Source organism: Pteropus medius, unplaced genomic scaffold (genome assembly GCF_902729225.1).
Source record: "Pteropus medius unplaced genomic scaffold, Ma_sr-lr_union100, whole genome shotgun sequence".
Classification (NCBI taxonomy): Eukaryota; Metazoa; Chordata; class Mammalia; order Chiroptera; family Pteropodidae; genus Pteropus; species Pteropus medius.
This window is the reverse complement of record NW_024351648.1, coordinates 4,657,758-4,679,810: the sequence shown is the minus strand read 5'-3', so window position 1 is coordinate 4,679,810 and position 22,053 is coordinate 4,657,758. Positions and strand designations below refer to the sequence as shown.

Genomic DNA, 22,053 nt, shown 5'->3' with positions numbered 1-22,053 from the left:
TTTTATAAGCAACTCTTGCTAGATCGATTATATTTATTTGTGAAAAAGTACTTATAGGTGAGTGAACACTGTTCACTTTTTTCTCTATGAATATTATTTTATGTTGAATATTCAGGATAAATGAAAAGCACATAGAATGAAACTCTTTATCTTCATGTCCGTCATGCCTCCCCCATACACTGAGAAGTTCAAATTCCTTTTGCTAGCTTATTTAACTTTATTTTCACAATTTACAAGTGGTCGGATTAAGCTTTCGGTTAAATCAGAGGAAATGCACAGTTCGATCATCTCGTTGGGAGAGGTCATATGGGTTTATAAGTTTAGATTCAATGAGGATTTAGAAAAAAATACGTCGATAGAAACATATCGAACATAAAGTGATGAAATATGCTTCTAAATCCGTGAATTTCATATTACCGGAAGTCAACTGATTCTAGCTCCCACTATTAAGCTAGAATATTCTTGGACTCAACGTCAGAAGTAATACAGACCCTTTGGTGCAATGCAGCTCGACGCTTACTTATATTACTAAGCAGCGACCAGCTCTTTCAGCCTCATTTCTCAGCTAAGGAAATGGGTCATCTAGCCTACAACCCCAGATGGATAACTTTGACCTCGCTGTGGTACATCACTTCCGCCAGACAGACAATGCTTCCCTGCTCTACCCCTTGGCCTTGAGAGTGGTCACTCCCCATCCCTTATCTCTTCTCTGTGTCACCATAGAGGTCAAGAGCCTCCTCCAGCATTTCTATGACATGAGATGCCTACCTCCTCATCTCTTGTCTCCAAGAGAAGGCTTTCCTTCAAATCGTTCAGAAACACAGTGTATAAAACCCAGCGTGTCTTTTATAAATATTCACCCGCAACCTCTGAAACTGTGACTTTAGCCCTGGATACTTCTTTAAGTAATAACATTTGACTTGTCCCCTCCCCTAAATCTTCTCACCATGACTCAATCCAATGAAAATGACCTAATTCTGGAGGGATCCTTTTGGTTCCGCCACCCACAGCCCTTGCTGTCTTCCCCCCTATCCCAATCCACATCTTCTGTGCCAGCTCGTGGCTGTGCATTCTTTCTTGAGACACATCACCAAATCCGAACGCTGTCGTGAGCTTCCGCTTCCCCTGGGTTTTCATTTATGTAGGTATAAGGGAAGATAACAAATGTGTTTCGCGTTACATGCGACCAACTGCAGCGAGCCACGGTTCCACAGGGCTGAAGGGTGTTTTCCATTAACGTCTCTAAGTTGCCCCGTGAGCCAGACCTTCCTCCCATTGCGAGCTGGAGGGTTGGCTCAAAGTTGAGGATAGAGTCTGTTACCTGCCGGCCCTTCCCTTGCATTTCGCCTTGGGTGTCTTTTTTGTTTCTCTCTTTCGTCCGCATCTTCTCCTTAGAGCCAAGATAGCTGTGTACGGAGTTCAGGACAGCGTGCTCACGTTCAATATAAACGCCACCATACTTGAGTTGGTGCCATAGATCAATAATAATTATTATTTTAGAGTAATTACTATTGTTTTATAATTATGAGCCAAAAAAAGAAAAAGAAAGAAATTAGACATTCTAATGCTTACATAGCTTATAATTAAATTCAGTTCTATGGGTGGTGTGTGTATTTGTGTGTGTGTGTGTGTGTGTGTGAGAGAGAAGAAGAGAGAGAGAGACGGCATAGGGGACAGAGACAGAGAGAGAGAGAATGGGAATATACTACGTGACATGAATTAGGTCAGCCATCATCACCATACAGCATTCCCAGTTTGAACACCTTCAAGGAATCATTCATCGGATAATAACCAGGACAATAATAATATTAGCTAAATTTTGTCAAATCTTCATCTATGTCAACTCTCTCTTTGCTAAGCGCCTTACATAGGTTACATCAGCTAGTCCTCACGATTCTATACGATAGAAGTTTTTATTTCCATTTTACACACGAGGAAACTGAGGGCTTTCAGCAACTCATCTAATCTGGGAATAAGACAAAAGCCAAGATCCTATAACCAGCGATGATTAGGATGCCATAGAATGGCACATCTATGGTTCCTAAGGCTTTTCTAGAGCTTTCTAGGAGTCTTTCCATCCCCACTCCCCTCCCTCGAAGTGGCAACACATCCCTTTCTGGAGTTCAAGAAAGAGTGTGAGGATTCAGAATGGAGTAAAGCAAAGTTTGGAGCAGAAAATATGGTCCTCTCGTTAGCCACCTATGACTCCTCTCTTTCAATGGGTCCTCCTTCCCACCTAATACATTGTTAGCAAATCAAATTGACATAATTCCAGAAGTTTAGGCTATTTTTTCTTGTTATGAATGCTAATTTTTATCATCTGTCATTCCTTATTTTGTCTCATCAAAACACATATTTATTTCTCACATTTAGAAAGTAGAATCTAAGCTTTACAGTGTGACATTATTTTTAAAAGTGAAATTTCACTTCGTAGACAATTTACATTTTCAACTATTTAGTTTACTTGAAGGTCATTCTTTAGTTAGTGAATAAATAGTAGATCAAAGCTAAGAAATCCTTAGAAAGTTTCAACCCGTAAGTCACCATCATTTTCCTAGGATGTCACCCTTGAAATATGGGCTCTGTGCATCAGAGGTTTACCTTTCATCTTAATATTAACCTTACGATTAAAGCCAGGGATGTGAAAATCTCTCAAACCGCTGGACAGAAGTTCTGCTAGGGGATAAACGTACCTGGTCAGCAGTGATCTGATCCTGGCACTTCTGAAATCCTTGCCATAACCACTTTCACCCTAAAGCATCGTTATGGAAAATATTCTTTTCTAACAGAGACGTTTCAGAGCATTGAACACACAACCAAGAAACACACAACCTACTCTTTTGGTAATAACAACAAGAAAGACACTTCGAGTCTTTCACATGTGCGGTTTTGTGTTCAGAATATTTCTCGTGGCTGAAAAATCTCAGGAGATGGTGATCTGGGGTAACAAGGAGGTACAAACAATTACCTTAATGAGAGCCAAGGCTCATTGCTCGCACGAGGGGATGAAGCTTTCCCCCGCTGCTGTCACACGAGCCCTCGAGGATGGCTGTGTGACAACCGTGCTACAGCTCTAAGGGAGAGGTGCAGTCTGAAATCCTGCAGTGTAATTGCTTGGGCTGCCCTATAATTTAAGTGCTGAGTGTGATATGAAGGGTCATTAAATCAGGACATTAACCATGTCAGAAAGTAAATGAGCTCCTTTGTTGGGTGGGTTCTGTGGCCTTGAAGTCACCAGGCTAAATCATTCACACGAATACGGCTCCCATGAGAAGTCTACACAGCAGGAACGCACGTCTATACCGCTCGCCACACAAGCTAAACTCCATGACCAATGAGGACGGTTTTCACGTCAGCTGAGGTCGATGTATTTGAATGGCAAGCCCATCTGACGGGTAACTAATGTGGGTGATGGACAGACCTCGTTTCTATAGAAAAGTAGAGTCATTTTTCTCCAAGAGGGTCTCGAGGGGGGCTACCTTTGAGCCAGTGATCGCTACTTGTTAGTGGCTTTGAGTTAGAGCTGCAAACTTGACCTTGTGAGTTCAGAATTTAATTTCAAGTGACACGTTTTAATTTTTGGCTTTGTTTTGCAATTGTTTTTTTTTTTCTATGAAATGCATGTATGCGTATTTTAAAACAATATTTATTCACTTATTTTTCCCATGAACTACATGCCAGCCACTTTCAAACATCTTCTCATTTTAGATAAGAAAAATTGTCTTTGATTTACAGAGAGAAAATCTGATATAAAGGGTGGGGAGGGAATTTGTGTTAGTATTGGCCAACGGAACAATTGAACATTCATAAGCAGAAAGAAAACCACCTAAAAAAACTAAGCCTTGACCTGAGCCTCATATCTTATAAAAATTTAACTCAAAACAGACCATGTAAAACTATAAAACTCTTAGGGGAAAACAGAAGACCATCTTTGTGACTTTGGATCAGGCAAAAAGTTCTCACATGTGACATCAACAGCATGATTGATCCATTAAAAAAAAAACTTTATAAATTGGATTTCATCAAAATAAAAATTTTTTGCTCTGCAGAAGGAACTATTAAGAAAACAAAAAACTAAGACAGACTGGAAGGAAATATTTGCAAGTTGTTTATTAGCTAAAGGACTTTTACCCAGAATGTAGAAAGAACTCTCAAAACCCAACTGTAAGAAAATAAACAACCCAATTTTAAAAAGGGGCAAGATATTCGAACAGACATTTATTTCACCGAAGAAGATAGAAGTATAGCAAATAGGTGCAAGACAAGACTCTCAATGTCATAAGCTACTTGAGAAACGCTTAAATCAAAATAAATACGGACAATACCAAGTGCCTGCGAGAATGTGGCAACAGGCACTCTCATCTCTGCTGACAAGAGTTTTGTCATTATCTTACAAATGCAATCACATACCGTGTGACTCAATAATCTCACTCTCGGGCGTTTGTTTTAGAGAAATGAAAACACGTTCACACAAAAACCTGTCCATGAACATTTATAGACACAGTATTCACAATCGCCTCAAAGTGAAATAATCCCGATGTCTTTGGATGAATGAATCAATAAACAAACTAAAGAAATGCATACCACGGAACACCCGACAAGAAGAATGCACTATTGATGCACACGGTGACGCGGATGAATTTCGAAGGCATTACGTTGAGTCAAAGAAACCAGTCTCAAAAGGTTTGCCAACTATGTGAGTCCATTTATGTGACATCCCTGGAAAAGGCAAAACTAGAGGATTGGAAGACAGATCAGTGGTTTCCAGGGGTCGGGGTAGAAGAAGACTTTGTTCATGAAGCGTCGGTTTGAGGGAATTGGTTGTTGGCAGCGATGGAATTCTCTGTAACTCAAGGAGGCGGTGCTTACACGAATCTGCATATATGTGACAACTCATAGAACGGTACACCAAATAAACTTCCATTTTATGGTATGAAAATTTAAATATTAATAAAAAAAGAAAATTAACACAATTGTGGCGAACATTTATTGGGCACTAACTAGCCCGGTTCTAAGCGCGGTTGGCCCGAGGTCATGCAACTTGGCGGGCTCCGTCTTGGCTTCTGAGATTCCGCCTTTTGTCCCACTTCGGCTGCCTGCCTTTACAGCGAAAATGAGCATACATTTCAGCTCTCAGAACACCTCGATGTCATCATCGGTGGTTGCTCTTAAAATGACTTTTCTGCTTGCTTTTTTAGTGTCTTCTTCGATCTCACAAATTAATGCATGAGATTTGGTCTCCTGTGGGGGCTGCTTTCCCTGTTCAGGTTGGGAGTTGGGGGCCGGCTGGGAACTGTGAATAGCATGGAGGTGGATCGGACTCAGGTGTGGGCCAGGAGGCCGAGGCGACGGTGGCCATTCCCAGCGATCGATCCCCTGGGCCCACGGAAAGTATCACAATCTGATCCGTGGTACCCGTGTCGTGCAGAAAGTCCACCTTGGGTCGCAGAGGGTGCCCCCGATCACAGTGCTCTGGCACTAGGCATCACGCAGGTTAGGGCTCAGCGAGGTGGGCGTCACCCTGATTTAGATAAAGAATAAAATATTCTGCACAAAGTCTGTAATTCCTCCTACAAACAGCACAGGAGAGGGGCTTTATCTGGCTAGGGGTAGATGTTGATTTCAGAACCTTAATGCGATTCAGGAAAGGTTCTGGAGATGATTTGTGACTCCGCCCTACCTCTCTGGAATGCGGCCAGGTGAAGCGTCCTGAGGGCGGGCCGATGTCTGCACATCCGCCTGCCTTGTGTTCACTGGCCCTGCTGGTTGTAACCCCAAGCTCTCTGGGGCGTTCTGCAAGTCTCCCTGATCTGCCATAAAGGTTGTGGGTCCCTGAGTAGTCAAGTGAGAAAGGCCGAGGTCGTGAGATTGGCTGGAAGCTTCTCTGGGCAGAATGACCACTGTGTGTAAGTTAATGAGATCTCAAACATATCAAACACATTTGGTAAATCGAGTAGAATTTCAAAAGCCTGAATTCCAGAAGTAACCAATGAAAGACATATACATGCTTGAAGGGTCTTAAGACGTGGAGACTGTTTCTCAAACAAAGACTGTGAAGGCAAGACAATTAAGTAGGTTGGGGGCCGAGGGGGGCCTGCTTTAATTTATTTTCCTAGAGAGAGCGTGGGGCAGATAGGATTACCACAATCACACAGAGCAGAAGATGAAGTCATTATGAGAACAGAGAGCCTTTTTGGCAGGCAAAGGGGCGGGGGTGCTCACCCACACTCCCAGCCACCGCTAGACCTTCCAGCACCCCTTCTTCACCCCAGAGAGGCCGGTAGCTCTGCAGGGCACAAAGGAGGGCTCTGTGGTGAGGCGAGCTTGCACCATATGACTTTGTGGGGCGCACAAACCACTGGGAGTCTGTTCCTGCATCTGTAAATAGGGGCGGGGGTAATAATAGTGCCTGCCCTGTTGTGAAAATTCTATACATAAGGGCATAGTCTATGCCCCAGCCCCAACAATCTAACAGTTTGTGTGTACCCAAAACAGTCTATGTATACTCTAAACAGCTAAATATGCCCCAATGGTCTATGCACCCCCCAAGTCTATGTGCACCCCAACAGTCTGCACTGCCTCAACAATCTATGTGCACCCCAAAGTCTATGTGCATTCCAACAGTCTATGCACAGGCTAACACATATAATAAACATAAAGGCAAGTTGGCAGGTCTGTTACTGCTCCAGGCTCCTTCTCGTGCTGGCTCTGCAAGGTAGCTTGCTTGCTCTGGGCCAAAACGCATCTGAGCTGACTTAAAAAAACATCACACACAATTTACAATTAATGACAAAATTCGCAATACTCTTTATTGTAACTCCTACATAGCCCTTCAGTTGTCACAGAATGCTTTCCGGGCTTTTGCCAAATTCTCGTATTCATAATAAATGAGTATAGTTCTTACACGATTTAGTTGATATTTTTATTTATGTCGATAAATTAAGAGCGAAATAACAAAGAATTGTTTTGGAACTTTGTTCGGTTCAGATATGACTTGAGCAACGTTTTCGCCGCGTCCAATCTTAGTTTTCAAATGCCAAAAGAATAAGTATTGTCTTGTTTTTTTTTTCCTCCCTGCTCTTCACGATATGATGACTTCAGACATGACGCGCTTTCGAGTTTAATCTGCATTAGTAATCACTTCCTCATCATTTTCTTAAGTGCAGACAATAAAATAATATATTGAGGCCTGATTTGTAGCTTCTGCCAATTTCCACAGTGTAAATACTCCCACCCTGGCAAATTCAAGTTACCGATACGACGTCACTGAACACAGAGTTGGAAGAGACACGCAATAGCACATCTACATCCAAATAAATACAAAAGATGGTAAATAACCTCAAGAACATAAGTAGTAATAAAATGTAGTAAGATCATTATGAAGAGATGAATTGTGAATATTTATCACCTCCGTTTTAAATATAATTTAATTATTAGTTTATATAACTTAATTTTTAATAGTGGCCGCGTTTAACAACTGGCTTGCCAAATTCCTGAGTATTTAATAGTTGGCTCTCAGGTGCCGATGCTGACCACTGCAGAATCTACTAGAATCCTCCATCCTGCACGAATTTTCACAGCTGGTTCTCGAGGTCTTGCCAACAGCCGTCGGCGTCAGATTTACCTTCATCTTTTCTTTCTCTTTTTCTTTATTGGATCTCGTTTCCTGAACATCATCTTCCTCTTTCTTGGCTCACTCGCTCGTGTTTCTGGCGCTTCCCTCAGTAGCTCCTGGGAAAAGGGAAATGATTTTTTTTTTCTTTGCAGATCATGTGGGCACCTGTCGAATTAAATGTCACACGTCTCAGCTGTTAACTCTTTGGCTGAGAAATGCTTCGTTATCCCAGTTGGTTAGAAACCATCTCTCTCGCTCTCTTGCATGTCTGCTCATTTGTTGAACAAATATCGAGATTCTACTATGTCGGACTATTTCTGTCTTTTCTTTTGCTACTTAAAGTCCTTCATATGGAGTATTATGCTTTTCGAGGCTTCGGCTTTGATATTTTTACCTTGCAAATTCCATCATCAAATGAGTCATTCCACGCTTGTTCAGTTTCATGTTCTTTCCTGTTCTTGTCTCAGATCCTCACGATAATGTGTCATCTGTGTGATGACATCTTTGAACGCGCTAATGTCTGACTGCGTGTGGCTTGTGCGCTGGTTTCTAAAGCGTGGCCAGCTGAGACAAAGCATCGTTTATCTGCCCTGCGTTCATGATTTATGTCTTCATTTCTTTCCTTAAAATGAAGGCATGTGACTTAGCGGCAGTTTGGAAACATCTCAGTGTAAAGCTTGAGAATTCTGTTTTCTTTTTTTTTGTTTTCCGAATCATCTGTGACTATATTCAAGGGAATTAGTACAAATGACAGAGGCAGAGAGAAGGAAGGAAGGAGGGAGCCGAAGGTGAAGGAAACACCACAGGGAGCTAATTGCTTCATATGAAAAGATTCACTCAAACCGGGATGTTCAGAAACCAGCTATGGATTTCCAAAAACTGAGCGAAAAAAAAATTCCTCTGCATTTCAGAAAATCGCAGCTGAGCCTATGATTGGTTCGTTCGGCGAGTTACATCCTGAGGATCGGGAACCAATGGGAAGCGTTAAAATGTCAGCCGTTGCTGGCAACCGTCCTTGAGGCTCATCCCACAAAATAACAAGAGTGTTAGGGCTGCCCGGGAACTCCGTACCAGCCTCCTGTGCTGGCAGCAGTTGGTGCCACCCTGGGAATGAAGCCAGGGAGGCATGGACCCACTTCCTGAGGGCATTTGCCTCTGTGCCTGCTGAATACTGGCAGTTCTCTGTCCCTTCATCGCTTACTCACTGCTGTCCCCTTCCCATAAACCAACCACCTGTCATCCTGCGTGTGTGCCATGGGGCAGCCGGACTGCGGGCCCAGCTCCTGCCTGACACCCGTTCCTGTGGGAGCTCAAGGTTTCTCTGTCTGTCCCAGGATGGGGGCGCTTGGCTTGTGTGCTTCTCGCCCGCTCAGCTCCTCACCTTGGCATCGTCGGGTGCTGGTTCCCAGCTCAGCCTGATGTCACACGGCTCTGGTGTCCACCCACGAGTGTCCACACATCCCCAGCCTGGCGGGGGCATCGCCTGGCCAGCCAGCTCCAGTACTCACTCCCTCCGCTGTAGTCCTGGCCAGGTTGGGGGAGGGGGAGCCCTCCCTGCCCGGGTCAAGGCGATCAGGAGGCTCCTTGTCTTGCCTCGATGGCCCCAGGAGACAATCCCCAAAAGACCACAGTCAGAAATCAGCACGATTCCCAGGTTTACCCATGGCCATCTGATTACATGTTTTATGTCATTACAAAGTCAAATTATCCATATTTACCAGCCTGGGGCTGAAATGCACTTTTCCGTTGATGGAAATCCTGTAGTTTTACATTAATTATAAAGAGAATTCAAGGTTGCTTAGGGAACGTTTTGCTCACAAAGTTGGGGCACCTCTTATGCCCCCAAAACGAAGCATGAAGGTGCAGCCATCAGTGACCAGGCTCGATTTGCCATGAATCCATTTTCTTCCCTTCTTTCCTTTGAGATTTATTCCCCTTTCCTTTCAGAGGCGGGAGGAAAATTTTAGGGCTGGAGCTTATCCCGATACTAATGTCTTGATTTTATTCTGCCCCGAAGGACACATTTTCTCCCGCTGTCTGTCTACCTATATGACCTAAAAGGAGGGTGTAGAAGTCATGAGAACCCACGGACTCCCATATAATCGAAACAAGCAGAGGGTCCCTGAGTCGCCAGAATACTCAAGAAAGGTTACTTTTAGAATTCCTGGCGAATGAATAGAGTAAAAGAAAAGAAACTTCCATAAGAGCCAGAGGAAGCGAGCCCAGAGTCCACCCCTGGATGTCGCTGGGACCTCTGCACGCATCTACGAATCGTGGGGTTAAATTCTGCAGATTTTCACATCTCTGATATGGAACATTTGGGGGAAACTACTTCAAAATCCAACAATTAAAATTTTTTTAAAAAGACGAGAGAATAAAAGATTACCTAAAAAGACTACCATTGTGTAGCAATAGTTTCCTCTGTGAAAAAAGAAATGTAATTATTGGTCTCGAATGATCTTTCCATTTTAAAACAAATACTTCACTACCTAGGTGTGATTCTTCTGCTCTGGGACAAAGTACAGATAAAGAAATACCGTAGGCACCTGCGTTTCTTACCCTCCGGGCTGTTCCTTTTGAGTTAGCGACTGCTCCGCGGGATTTAAATGGCAACTGAGTGTGAAATCTTTCCCCAGGGAGTGGCTTTTGCCGTCTCCAGGTACCAGCAGGACAGTTCTGTGGCGCAGCTGTGGAGTTCCAAGGACAGAAGTCCCGTGGAGAGGACCCTGTGGTTGGCCTTGACCCCCACCTTCCTGGCGGACCGAGGGGTGGGCAGCGGGCACACAGGCCAGCCAGGACGCCTCTGGCTGGCGTAAAAGCCGGAAAGAATTCCGTGATGACTGCCCTACAATGCCATGCTATGATCCCGTTTCGTTGGTGGGAAAATTGTCTCTCTAAGTCTTGACCCAAGACCAGGTAGCCGATAAGTAAGAGATGCGGGCTGTCACCAAACACGAGCAGGTTAATTCTAGATTTAAAGCAGAGCTGGAGGGCCAGGCGAGTGGACCAAGGAAGAGAACTTGAAGATTAGATATGTGGGTTCTGACTAGGTCGTCGGTTTCTAGAATGGTCCTCTCCCGAAACTCAGAGCCTGAGTCTTGGCCCACAAGACATCAGCTTGTTCCCTGCCTATCTTGCTGCCTATCGTTTTGCTTTTGACCTACCTAAATCCAGTGCTCATGTTCAGGTGAAATCCTATATATAAAAAATTTTTAATGCGTTAATGATCTTGTGCTTATTATTATTATTTTTTAAAATGAGTCTTTAACTTTTATGGATATATTTATTGTTATTTATGGACAAAATGATATATCTGGGATCTGCTTTGAAAGAGTCCAGTGTGTATAGGGGATGGAAGGAGATTCAGCCTGGACCTGTAATGAGCTAATTTACGACTTAATACTTGTTGAAGCTACGGATCAGCCTAGGTGAGTGAATTCATCTAGTCTCTCCACTTCTGGGTGCATTTGAAAATTTTCATAATAAAACATTATTTTAAATACTCCCAAAGATAAACTGGAAAGAAAAGAGAAGTCAGGTGTCTGAGGGAGGAAGGGAGGCCAGGCCAAGTACCCCCAGGGCTGGGTGGGGAGACGTTGTGGCTGAAGGACTAGATATAAATGAGTTTTGAGTGTCCGGGGCACAAACCAACAGTTTCGCCACCCTCGGTGGCTTAGCTTGTCCGCTTTTCGGTCCAGGATGGCTGGAACCCTTCACCCTACGAGATCTGTATCCGCAAGGGGGGCCCCCTTCAAGAAGTCATTCCTCTTAAGGGGCTGGAGACCTGAGATGGCCACCCCAAGTCACGTGGACATCAAGGAAACTAAACAGACGCCTGTTCCACACTGGGCTGCATTTTTTTTTTTCCAGGTTTGCTCTCCACCCCCTAATCTTGCCTGTACCTACCTGGCGCCGACATATTCAAGCCCTTTATCTTTTTGCATCTCGTTCCTGCTCCCTTTTTCCAAGGCCATGTCTGTGCTGAAACGCCCTTTCCCTACCGCTCACTAACGCATTCTGCTGCCCAGTTTTTAAAACGATTCTGAGATATAGACCCACGAAGAAATTACCCCAATATTTAGATAAGAGGTACCGATTTGCCACCATAATTTCTTCCTTTCCTCCACCAAACACACTGACCCATTTGCTTTTCGTTAACGTGAAAACGTAAAGCCCCCGTTTATTCATCGATGTCTGTTTCTAATATTTTGATCTGGCACAGTGCGGTCCGCGCTGGTGACGTTAGCTGCCAGGAGCTGGGAATCGTCCTGGTTTTCTTAAGTCACTCTGTGCAAGCGACTCGAGGAAAGGCACACAGGCGCCTGATGGGTGCTTCAGGGGAGGAGGGTCCCAATTGTCAAAGGAACGGTGAACGCGGTGAGATGGTGGGTGTGCCCTCACCTGCCCCTGGCTGCTCGCCTTCTCTCAGGACCCCCGTATGTGGATGTAGCCCCCCCCAACTAAGAACAGCCCAAAGTCCTAGGTTCTGATGCTGTCTCCCCCGATGTCCACACTGACCGGTGTCATCTGTCCAGTGCTCCGTTCCTTGATAGAATAACCAACCCCTTGCGAGGCTAAGCCCTCGTGGATTACTTTATCAAGGTCAACATTTGCGTTTTCATAACTGGGTCCAAAGGGTAAATATTGGGAGCATTTGCGGCACCTTTGAAGACCAATAGAGGATATTTTTTTGCAGAGTAGGTGAGTTCTAGGACCTTTCCTATTGGTCTGTGTGGGCTGCTTCAAGAAGCTGGCACGTGTTCGAGTTATAAATCACCCCATAACCTGTGACAAAGCAATACATTAGCACGTCACCTCCAACTCATTGGTGAAGGCTTTGTGAAGATAAGCTTCATATCCACTCCTAAGGAATGTGGGGGCCTCTTTGAAAAACTGGAGTCCCAAGCTGATTACCATGTCTGATACTACTGAGTTTGCCTCTGCAGTGCTGGCAAGGATGGGGGCCTCGCCCATCAGGGTTACACGGTTTAAGGGGGTGGGTTTCTGGTGGGCTCTGTTGGGGAAGAGGGAAGACGGAAGCCTTCCATCTCATGACCCTGGGCTCCTTCCAAAGTAGGCACTGGGATTTTTCTCTGAGCTCCCACATGCCCAATCCTACTAAATTAATTTGAAATGGTTAAAATTCTTATCTAGAACCCCGCAGGTCGAAGATCCCCTTCAAGGCAGCCAGGGACCCTGGGGGCATCATTCCCTCAACTCCTCTCCAGTTTTGGCCTCCTGACATCAGTGAGGGTTTTCCTGGGCCAGAGGCAGAGGCCTTAGGGGCCCCAGAAAGCATCCCTGGGGAGAGCTCAGACTTGAGGCTGATGGCCCAGGTAACTGGACAATCTGGGCCCAAATGCCAGTTTCCAAAACTGGAGAGAATTCTGTGCAGTTTGGCCTATTAAGCCAGACTGAAAAGTTTGGACATGTCCCTCCCTATTCTCTCCTTGTAAACAAAGTAAAATGCTATTGAACATCTAATTATACCCGGGGAACGGGACAACTATAATTTTAGGGATCCGATGCCCACAAACATTTTTGTAAAACTTAACAGACTTTATTTACCAATAAATTATGTGCAATTAAGCATTCTAAAGTGATTTTTTTCTTTTTTTCCCCCTCATTTAAAAAATGTCTAGCTCACTGGTAAAAGTTCCATGTTACATAATGACTTTTAGAAATTTAAATATTTTGTCTGTCTGTCTATCTATCTATCTATCTATCTATATCTATATCATCTATCTACCTAATCTCTATCTAATCAATCTCTATCATCTATCTATCTATCTATCTATCTATCTATCTATCTATCTATCATCTATCTATCATTTATCTATCATCTATCATCTAACTATCTATCATCTATCATCTAACTATCTATCATCTATCTATATATCATCTATTTCTTAGATATATGTTAAACATACAATAACTTGAAACACATATTTTAATGCTTTAATTTACGTACTATAAAATTACCGTTTCTTTGCGTTAAGTTCTGTAAGTTTTCACGCATGCGTAGATTCTTACAACCAGCATCACGGAGAGGATCCAGTTTCAATGCCCCAAGGAAATCTCCCATGTTGCCCTTGTGTCGTCCAACCGTCCTCCTGCCTTTAACCCATGTCAACTGCTTCACTGTCGTCCATCACAGTTTGGCTTTTTCCCGAATGTCATGTGAATGAAACACGGAGCAGGAACTTTTCGGGAACGTCTTCTTCCGGTACCCACGATGCCCTCTGAGACGCATCCGGGTGGTCATGCATATCTACAGTTTGTTTTAAAGAACTGCTGAACTGTTTTCCAGAACAGCTGCACCATTCTGCATGTCCACCAATGGCGTATGTATGAGGGTTTTAGTTGCTTTCCATCCTCGCCAACACTGGTATTATTCATATTTTTGGTTTTCTGTGGGTTTATTTTTGCCGTCCTAATAGGGGTGTATAGTGTTCTGTCATTGTGGTTTTAATGCACATTTTTCTAATAGGTAATGCTATCTGTTGATGAGTTTATGTGCTGTCCGTATATCACCTTCGGTGAAGTATCTGTTCAAATATTTTGCTCATTTTATTGGGTTTTTTTTTCTGACTTTTGAGAGTTCTTATATGGTCTAATGCATGTCCCTTGAGGTGTGATTTGCAAATATTTTCTCCCAGTCTATAGCTTGTCTTTTTATTCTTTTAGCAAGATCCTTTGTGGAGCAAAAGATTTTAATTTCGATTAGGTCCGATTTATCAATTTTTTCTTATAGCCTTAAGTTTGGAGCAAACCCCTGTCACTGTATGAGGACACGATTCTTTTGAAAAATGGGTCTGTCACTGGGCCTTTGTGAGACCGAATGTTTAATCACGGGCTCCCGCCCGAGCTGTCCATCACGAACTGGGTATTAAGTGACACGCTGAACCCCTAAGTTAGCAGCACCCTAGCAAATGGGAAGCAGTGCATATGAGACAGGGACAGAGCAGGCACTGAAGTCACCAGTAAATTAAGTGAAGTGGCCCAAATACTGAGGATTTATAAGAACTTTAAGATCGTAATCTATGGCCCAACACAGATATTTTGTGGTTTACCCTCTACAGCTGCTTACAAGGCACAACTTTATTCTTTTAAACTCCGGAACTGCCTGCGGGGTGAAAAGCCCCCCTGTCCTGGCTGTGTTGCTTGGTAAATCGTACTCCCTGTGTGACTGATAAGCGACACCTCCCGTTCTGGAACCGTTTGATCAAGAGCCTGAACTCAAACTAGGACATCAATAAAATGCCTAATTTTACATGTTACCCATTGTCTTACCATTGAAAGTTCAGTTGCCTCCACCCATCAAAAAAATGAATGGTGTAAGTTTGTAACCTTGTTTCCCTAGCAACTCTTCTCTTTAAGTAAGAGTTGTGTGGATAGACGTCTCTGAATCGGTAAAAAAATATGAAGGTATTTTGTCTCGGGTTGGTGCCCACGAAACGGTGACCTCTGCAGAGGAGGGTTTAATAACCAGGAGGATCAGGTGACCTTCTCTGCAGAGACTAGTCAGCCTCCTTCCCCCGCCCACCTTGTCATTGCTCAGTGGACTCACAAACAAAGCGGCCATTGTCAAAGAAAAAAGAAAATCCATCCAAATAAGTTGGAAGATCTAATTGGCTTTATTAAGCGATTCATGGATCAGGCAGCATTCATTTGGCAACCAGAAGTGAGCTCCGGAGGGCTGCACACAATGAAGGGTTTTTTACAGGCAGAAAGGGTTTTTATAGGCTAAGAAGTTAAGAGTGGATTATTTCAGACCAGGATACTGTCCCTGAGGGGAAGGCTGGGGGTCTCATCGGGCAGATGAACTCACTAGTTTTGACAGAAGATTCCAGAACGATTGGTTTAAAAGTCCACTCCTGGGAGAATCTGGAACTGCAATTAGGACAGCGATTAAGTTTTGGTTTGGTGACGTGGCTTAGCAAGGGGGACTCCATTTTGACCGGTCATTTCTTTTTCAACAGCCTGGTGGTGGGGATGGAGGTTCCGCATGAGATCAGCAGCATGGCTTCTGCTCATTAAGACCGAGTGCCCAGCCTGCCAGCAGCAGGGACTGACACCGCATGTCCAGCATGGCACCATTCCCTGGGGAGATCAGTCAGCTACCTGGCAGCAGGTCAATTACACTGAATCACTGCCTTCTCGAAAGGGATAACATTCCGTTCTTGCTGGAATAGTCATTTTGGATACAGATTTGCTTTTCTTGCACACAATGCTTCTGCCAAAACTGCCACCCAAGGACTTACAGAATGACTTATTCATCATCATCTTGGTATTCCACATAGCACTGCTTCTAAACACTGCTCGCGTCACAGTAAATGAAGTGTGACAATGGGTCCCTGTTGTGGAATTCACTGGTCTCACCAGGTTCGCCCGCATACTGAGTCAATTGGCTTTATAGAGGGATAGAAGACTCAGTTACAAGGACAGGTAGGTGGCGGGCAGGGTTCTTCAGAAGACTGCATATGCTCTGAATCCGCATTCAATATAAGATGCTGTGTCTTCCATAGCCTGATTCATGGGTCTAGAAATTAAGGGGTAGAAATGCAAGCGAGACCACTCGCTATTACCCCTAGTGACCTGGTTTTTTGTTTCCTGTCCCAACAACCTTATGCTTTGCTGGCCTAGAGGTCTTTGTTGAAGAGGGAGGAATCCTTTCACGAGGAGACATCATAATGATTTCATTGGCCCTGAAGTTAAGACTGACACCCGGCCATTTTAGACTCCTCAAGTCTGAATTAACAAGCAAGGAAGGGCGTTACCGTACTGATTGGGGTGACCAGTCCTGGTCACCAAGGGGAGATGGGACATTTGCTCAACAGTGGAGGCAAGAAAGAGTGTGTCTGTGATACACAGCTCTCCTATAGTGCCTGGGATTAGGAATCAATGGGAAATTACAACAACCCAATCCAGGCAGTGCTACCAATGGCCCACACCCTTCCGGTATCAAGGTTTGGGTTACCCTGCCAGGTGACAAACCATGACTGACTGAGGTCATGACTAGCTGAAGGCACAGGGATGTAAACTGGGCCGTGGGAGAAGGTAGTTATGACCGGTTACAGAAATGAAGACTATCATTGTCACAAATAGTTCCTAATTATTTTGTTATGAATACGTGTGTGTGTGTGTGTGTGTGTGTGTGTGCGCGCGCGCGCGTGCATACACATGTATCCTATTGGTTCTGTTTCGCTGAAGAATCCTGACTAATCTGTTAATTTGGTGAATTACATTCATTACTTTTCAAATCTCGAGCCATCTTTATCTCAGGATAAACCACTCGATTACGATGTATTATTCTATTCAAGATTCTAGGTTCAACTTGCTAATATTTTATTGAGGATTTTGGATCTATATTCATTGGGATATTGACTTGTGGTTTTCTATTCTTGTACTTGTCTTTATCTGGTTTTACTATGGTAGACCATCGTTCTGAAATGAATTATTAGAAGTTTCCTCTTTTTTTATTTTCTGGAACAGATTGTTAAGAATTGCTGTTATTTCTCCTTTAAATGTTTGGCCACATTCACCAGTAAAACCATTTGGGCCCGAAGTTCACCTTTCTGAAAGGTTTTTAAACTGTAAGTTCAATTTCTTTAATATATATATGTGTGTGTGTGTGTGTGTATATATATATATATGTTTATATATATAATTACACATATTTATATATTTATATAATTGTATATATTTATATATTATATATTTATATATTATATAGTTATATATTATATAGTTATATAATTATATATTTATATATTATATAGTTATATAAATATATATTTATATGTGTATATATTAACATATGTGTGTATATTATATATATGCGTATATATATAAAATTATACATATAGATAGGTAATCCATTTCTTCTTGATTTAATTTTGGTAGTTTGTGGCTTTTAAGAAATTGGTCCATTTCATCTAAGTTATTGAATTTATGTACAGAGAACTGTTCAAAATACCCCTTTATTATGCTTCTGATGTCTTTAAAAGCCACTTTCCCCAGCAGGTGTTGGTACTTGGCTTTTTTCATCCTTTTTTTCCTGGTCAATGTGGCTAAAGGTTAATCAATTTTATTGACTTTTTCAAAGAAATGTATTTGCTTTCACTGGTTTCGTCTCCTGTTTTTCACACGGATTCCTGCTCGTATAGTTCTCATTTCTGCCCTCCTCCGGCTCCCATGGAGAGAGAGACCAAACACAACCGAAGCTGAAACTAAACTGTGAAAGCTTCGCTTTTACCTGCAGCCTCACCGCGTTATTTTTGAAACAAGTTTTGGGATGTGCGTTTTCCAGAATTTTCCAAAGCGAGCGCATGCGATGAGTGTTCGCCGTGGCAGGGAGAGGCGAGGATGGCGATGCGCAGAAGAAAGGTTGAGACTCCGAAGGTGAAGTTTAGAAAACACAGAGAAAAAGCTTTCTTCAGAAAAGCTTTTCTAAGCATCGTTGGAATCTGGCTCGAAAACGACTCACTCAATAGCATTTTACATTTGTTCATATTTAGTCGTAAACTGAAGAAAGTGCTGTGTGGGTGGATTTGGGGCCCAGTGGTTTGTCCCTGGAGCAATTCTCTCTCAGGTTACTTAGTGGGCCTTCTCCACTCTTTCAACCTCAGTGGCCGTAGGCTCTGGGGCTGTCACCCACGAGGGAAGGAAATTCCCCAAGGCTAGTTACCAGGTCCCCCGAGGCCTGGGATGCAGACATCTGACACGCGGCCTGGGGAAGAACAATCTCACTTATGTCCACTGTTCAGTGATCGACAGGTGTCCGTATGTTTATTCACAGTGTTCCCCGTTGGTTGGATTTGAGTTGAAATTGGCGACAAGAAATAATACCTTCTGACCCGATATCCCAAGGTCATCTGAAGTTTGAGGGTAGAAACTCGGGTTCTACTTTCCAGGTTGGTTTACCAACGCTACAAATAGGTATAATATCTCCGAGGAGCTGGGACTGAATCAATATGTTCATGAAAACCTGGCAGCAGAGACAGCCCTCTTGCACTGAAGGCTCTTAGCAAACTCTGGGTGCCCTTTGCCACTGGTGGCCCGGGGTGGACAGACAGTCCCGATTCCACCACTAGGGCCACAGGAAGCTTCAAGCTCGCAGATCCTCATGCACATGTAATTAGCCAGGCGAAGGCCACAGCACATATTTTTAAGCTCTGATTAAAGAATAGCATGAGAGAAATGGCCTTAAAGAGTCTAATTAGACCCGAGGGCGGGACCTGCCTAATGAAATTAGCATGTCTTCTGTGCAGCAGGTCGGGACCCCAAGAGGCTCAGTGCTGCCCTGTGTCAGTGCTTGCTGGGTGTGACAGGGAGCTTCACACCCCACTGTGGACAGAGAGCCACGCTGAATACGCACGCCCAGTTGGCCGTCCCCAGGATTCGATGCTAGGGCCATTGTCACGGTGCCCGAGTTCTATCGTCTGGCCATGCTGGGAATGGCACACTCCAACCCCAAGGCCAAAGTTTCATTCCACTCTCCTTTTCTGTGCTCCTGTCATCTGTTTCTGGAGATGAGCGAGGACCACAGAGCCTGCCGGGCCACCGATATGTTGCCGCCAATCTCAGACAAAGGGGCGGGCAGCCCTCATCATGATGAAATGACGGTGCCGCAAGGCGGAGGGTGGGCGTGGCCGGGGAGGTGGGCGAGGCTTGGGGGCGGGCGTGGCCGGGTATGTGGGCGTGGCCCCCGCCCCGCCCCGCCCCACTGCACTGGCTGTAAGGACGCCTTTCCTGTGGACTTAAAGCCGACACCAGAGAGTGACTTTGTGTCTCCATGCCCGATATTGACTTCAAAGATGACATTTTTTTTTTCCCATTTATTTCATTTTGTTTCCTGCTGGTGTTCGTTCACTACACGCCATGGCTCGCTCGTTTTCAGCATCGTGGGAAATGCTGTGACTTATTTGTTGGGATAAACACAAAAGCAAGCACAGGCGGAAGAGGACATCCAAGGACACCTGAGACTGTTTAACTTGTGCCTGTGACTAAGAGGATGTGGGCTCTAACCTGGCCTTTTGATGTGTGCTGGAATGAGGCCATGGGCAGCGGGGCCAGTCACGCAGGGGCCAGTCACGCAAGGGCGTCTTCGGAGGCCCGATCCACCCTCCCTAATTGGGACCAGGCGATGGCGATGCTGGGGAGGGCTCCTGGGACTCCTGCTCTCTGTTCGGCTTTGGCTTGGGCAGGTGGCCCAGCGGCCAGCCGACGAGGACAGTGGTCGATTGTCTGACTGAAAACAAGCCTATGAGATTGTGTGTCCTGGGGACAGAGACCGGCTCTAATCTCCATCGCAGTGATTAGGGCACCTTGGAGCCCTATCAGAAGCACTGCTCCCAGGTTTCCAGCTGGGTGACCCAACACTTGCACCCCCTGTGCCCCAGGGGTGGGTGCTAAAGAGGCCCAGGCACTTGAAAGCAGAGGGGGCTCATGCCCTGTTGTCAGACCCCAGGCTGCAGGCCCTGCTTGTCCCAGGCACACTGTGGACAGGGGTGCACCAGCAGACCCCCAACACTACACGGCGGGGTGGTGGGACACACACACTCGTCTGGCTGCGCTTCTCACAGGTACCAAGCCATTTACCTGCAGGAAACTTTTCGCGTCTGCCAATAGCGACCATCACAGAGATAACAATTAAAACGGTTCACAAGCATCTAGGTTTCTTGTCCAAGAAAGATTGTCCCGGGCATCGACGCCTCTCCTATAGTACTGTAGCAATCTGGCTCCAAAGATCTGGGATCTTTCCTATGGTGAGACTATTCTGGAACTTTCCAGCCGTTGTGAGAGCCCAGATATAATGGCTGAAATGCACGAATGGAGCAGAAAACACTCAACCCCGCGGCTAGCAATCATATCCTCCGTAGGCCCAAGCATCTTGATTTAGGGATTTCACCTAAAGATTCCAGCAAACTCAAACCCCGCTCCCACTCCCGCCTCCACGGGGCCCCTGTTGACGATGCCAGATTAACTCTGAGTCCTAACAGATGCTTGCATTTTACAGCTGCTGCTCCTGGACACCAGACAGCCAGTGGTTCCTTTTAATTTTGCTCCAGAAGCCCCAGATTTTTGTCCACAGAAGGATTCTCAGTTCATTTGGCATCTCATGCCCCATCTAGGCTGCGCCTCATTCCTAGGCCCACTCAGGCCTGCTCAGTCAGCCATATGGATGGGAAGGAGCCCCAGGCCCACGCCCCGACTCACCCCGAAGCCCAGAACTGCCTCCTTGCTTCCTGCCATGTTCTTCCTTGCCTGCGTTCCTACTCTGCTCACTCTTCCATTGCGCTTACTAAAATGGTCAGGCTGACTTTTGACTCAGGGGCCTATTCCAAGACTTGGCTTTGCTTTTGCTCACACCCCAACTCCATTCTCATTGGCTGTACTGGGTCATAGATCTGTCTCCTGTCTTCCCAACCTCCCTACCTGTCCCCCACGTGCTAAGTCCAGTCCCACGACCGCCACCCAATGGGGTTGACTCTCCCTTTACGTCTGAGGGCCACGTGTCTGCTCAGTCCCTTTCACGCAGTTTATTTGCTTGGTTTTAGGGCATGAAATTAAAGAGCGGTGAGGAGCCAAGTTGGGCTAGTTTAAGACCTCACCCCTTCAGCAGAATCATGCTTATAAGGATCCACCGCTCGTTAAATCAACCCTACTAAATGCACCGCCCACTCACTGGACGGTTCACCTTTCACGGCTTGAGGGTGGGGCTGCATCGCACGCAGCGACACGCTAACTGGGTAGACGTTTGAGGGGCCCCCAGTGACTCTCGTTTGTAGCATTCCGCCCTTATTTGGCAGGCGACGCTTCCCCCACGGGTCTTTGTCTTCCAGCAGCTGGTAAGTTTCCTGAGTTGACCTTCGGCGTCATGAAGGCTCCCATGGCACTGCTGATTCCTACCCATCCTTGTCTTAAAATACAGAGGTGCAGCATTCCAGGGAAGTTTACATGGAAGAGGGTGAGTAATCAGACAGAAACTCCCTCTGCTTCCTGGGCCAGATATGCAAACTTCTCATGTCTCAATCCCCTCCCGAGTTCTCCAGAATCTTACCCCAGAAAGAGCAGTCATCCATTCTGTCTGGTAAGCTTACACTGCCTCTCACCTGAGTCCTTCCCATCGGCACTTTTTGCACTCAGTTTGTTTTAAAGGAGTTATCTCTCCTTTAAAACAAACAAACAAACAAGCCCACAACAAAACAAAGCTGCCTTGTTCCCACATCTCCTTCCAGCCACTGCTTCCTTCTATTCTTTCAGGGGATTCATCTGAAATTTCTACGTTTGTGTTCAAGACCCCGCTCCCCAGTCTTCATGATGCTTCTTCTATTAAAAGCTGCAGTCTGATAAATGCCCGAGCCCGTTTCTGCGCGCACCTAGGTATTTCATCGCTCCATCTGTCAGTGTGTGGACAAGGACTACACTATTTC

The 22,053-nt window shown here is 45.0% G+C and overlaps 1 long non-coding RNA gene across 1 annotated transcript; it reads left to right on the top strand.

Annotated features, from left to right (window-relative positions):
* The first annotated feature begins 15,849 nt into the window (after positions 1-15,849).
* Positions 15,850-21,594, top strand: LOC120587314 (uncharacterized). Its single transcript, XR_005648913.1, has 3 exons — positions 15,850-16,063; positions 17,111-17,211; positions 21,463-21,594. It is a non-coding gene; the product is annotated as an uncharacterized LOC120587314 (long non-coding RNA).
* Positions 21,595-22,053: the final 459 nt, after the last annotated feature.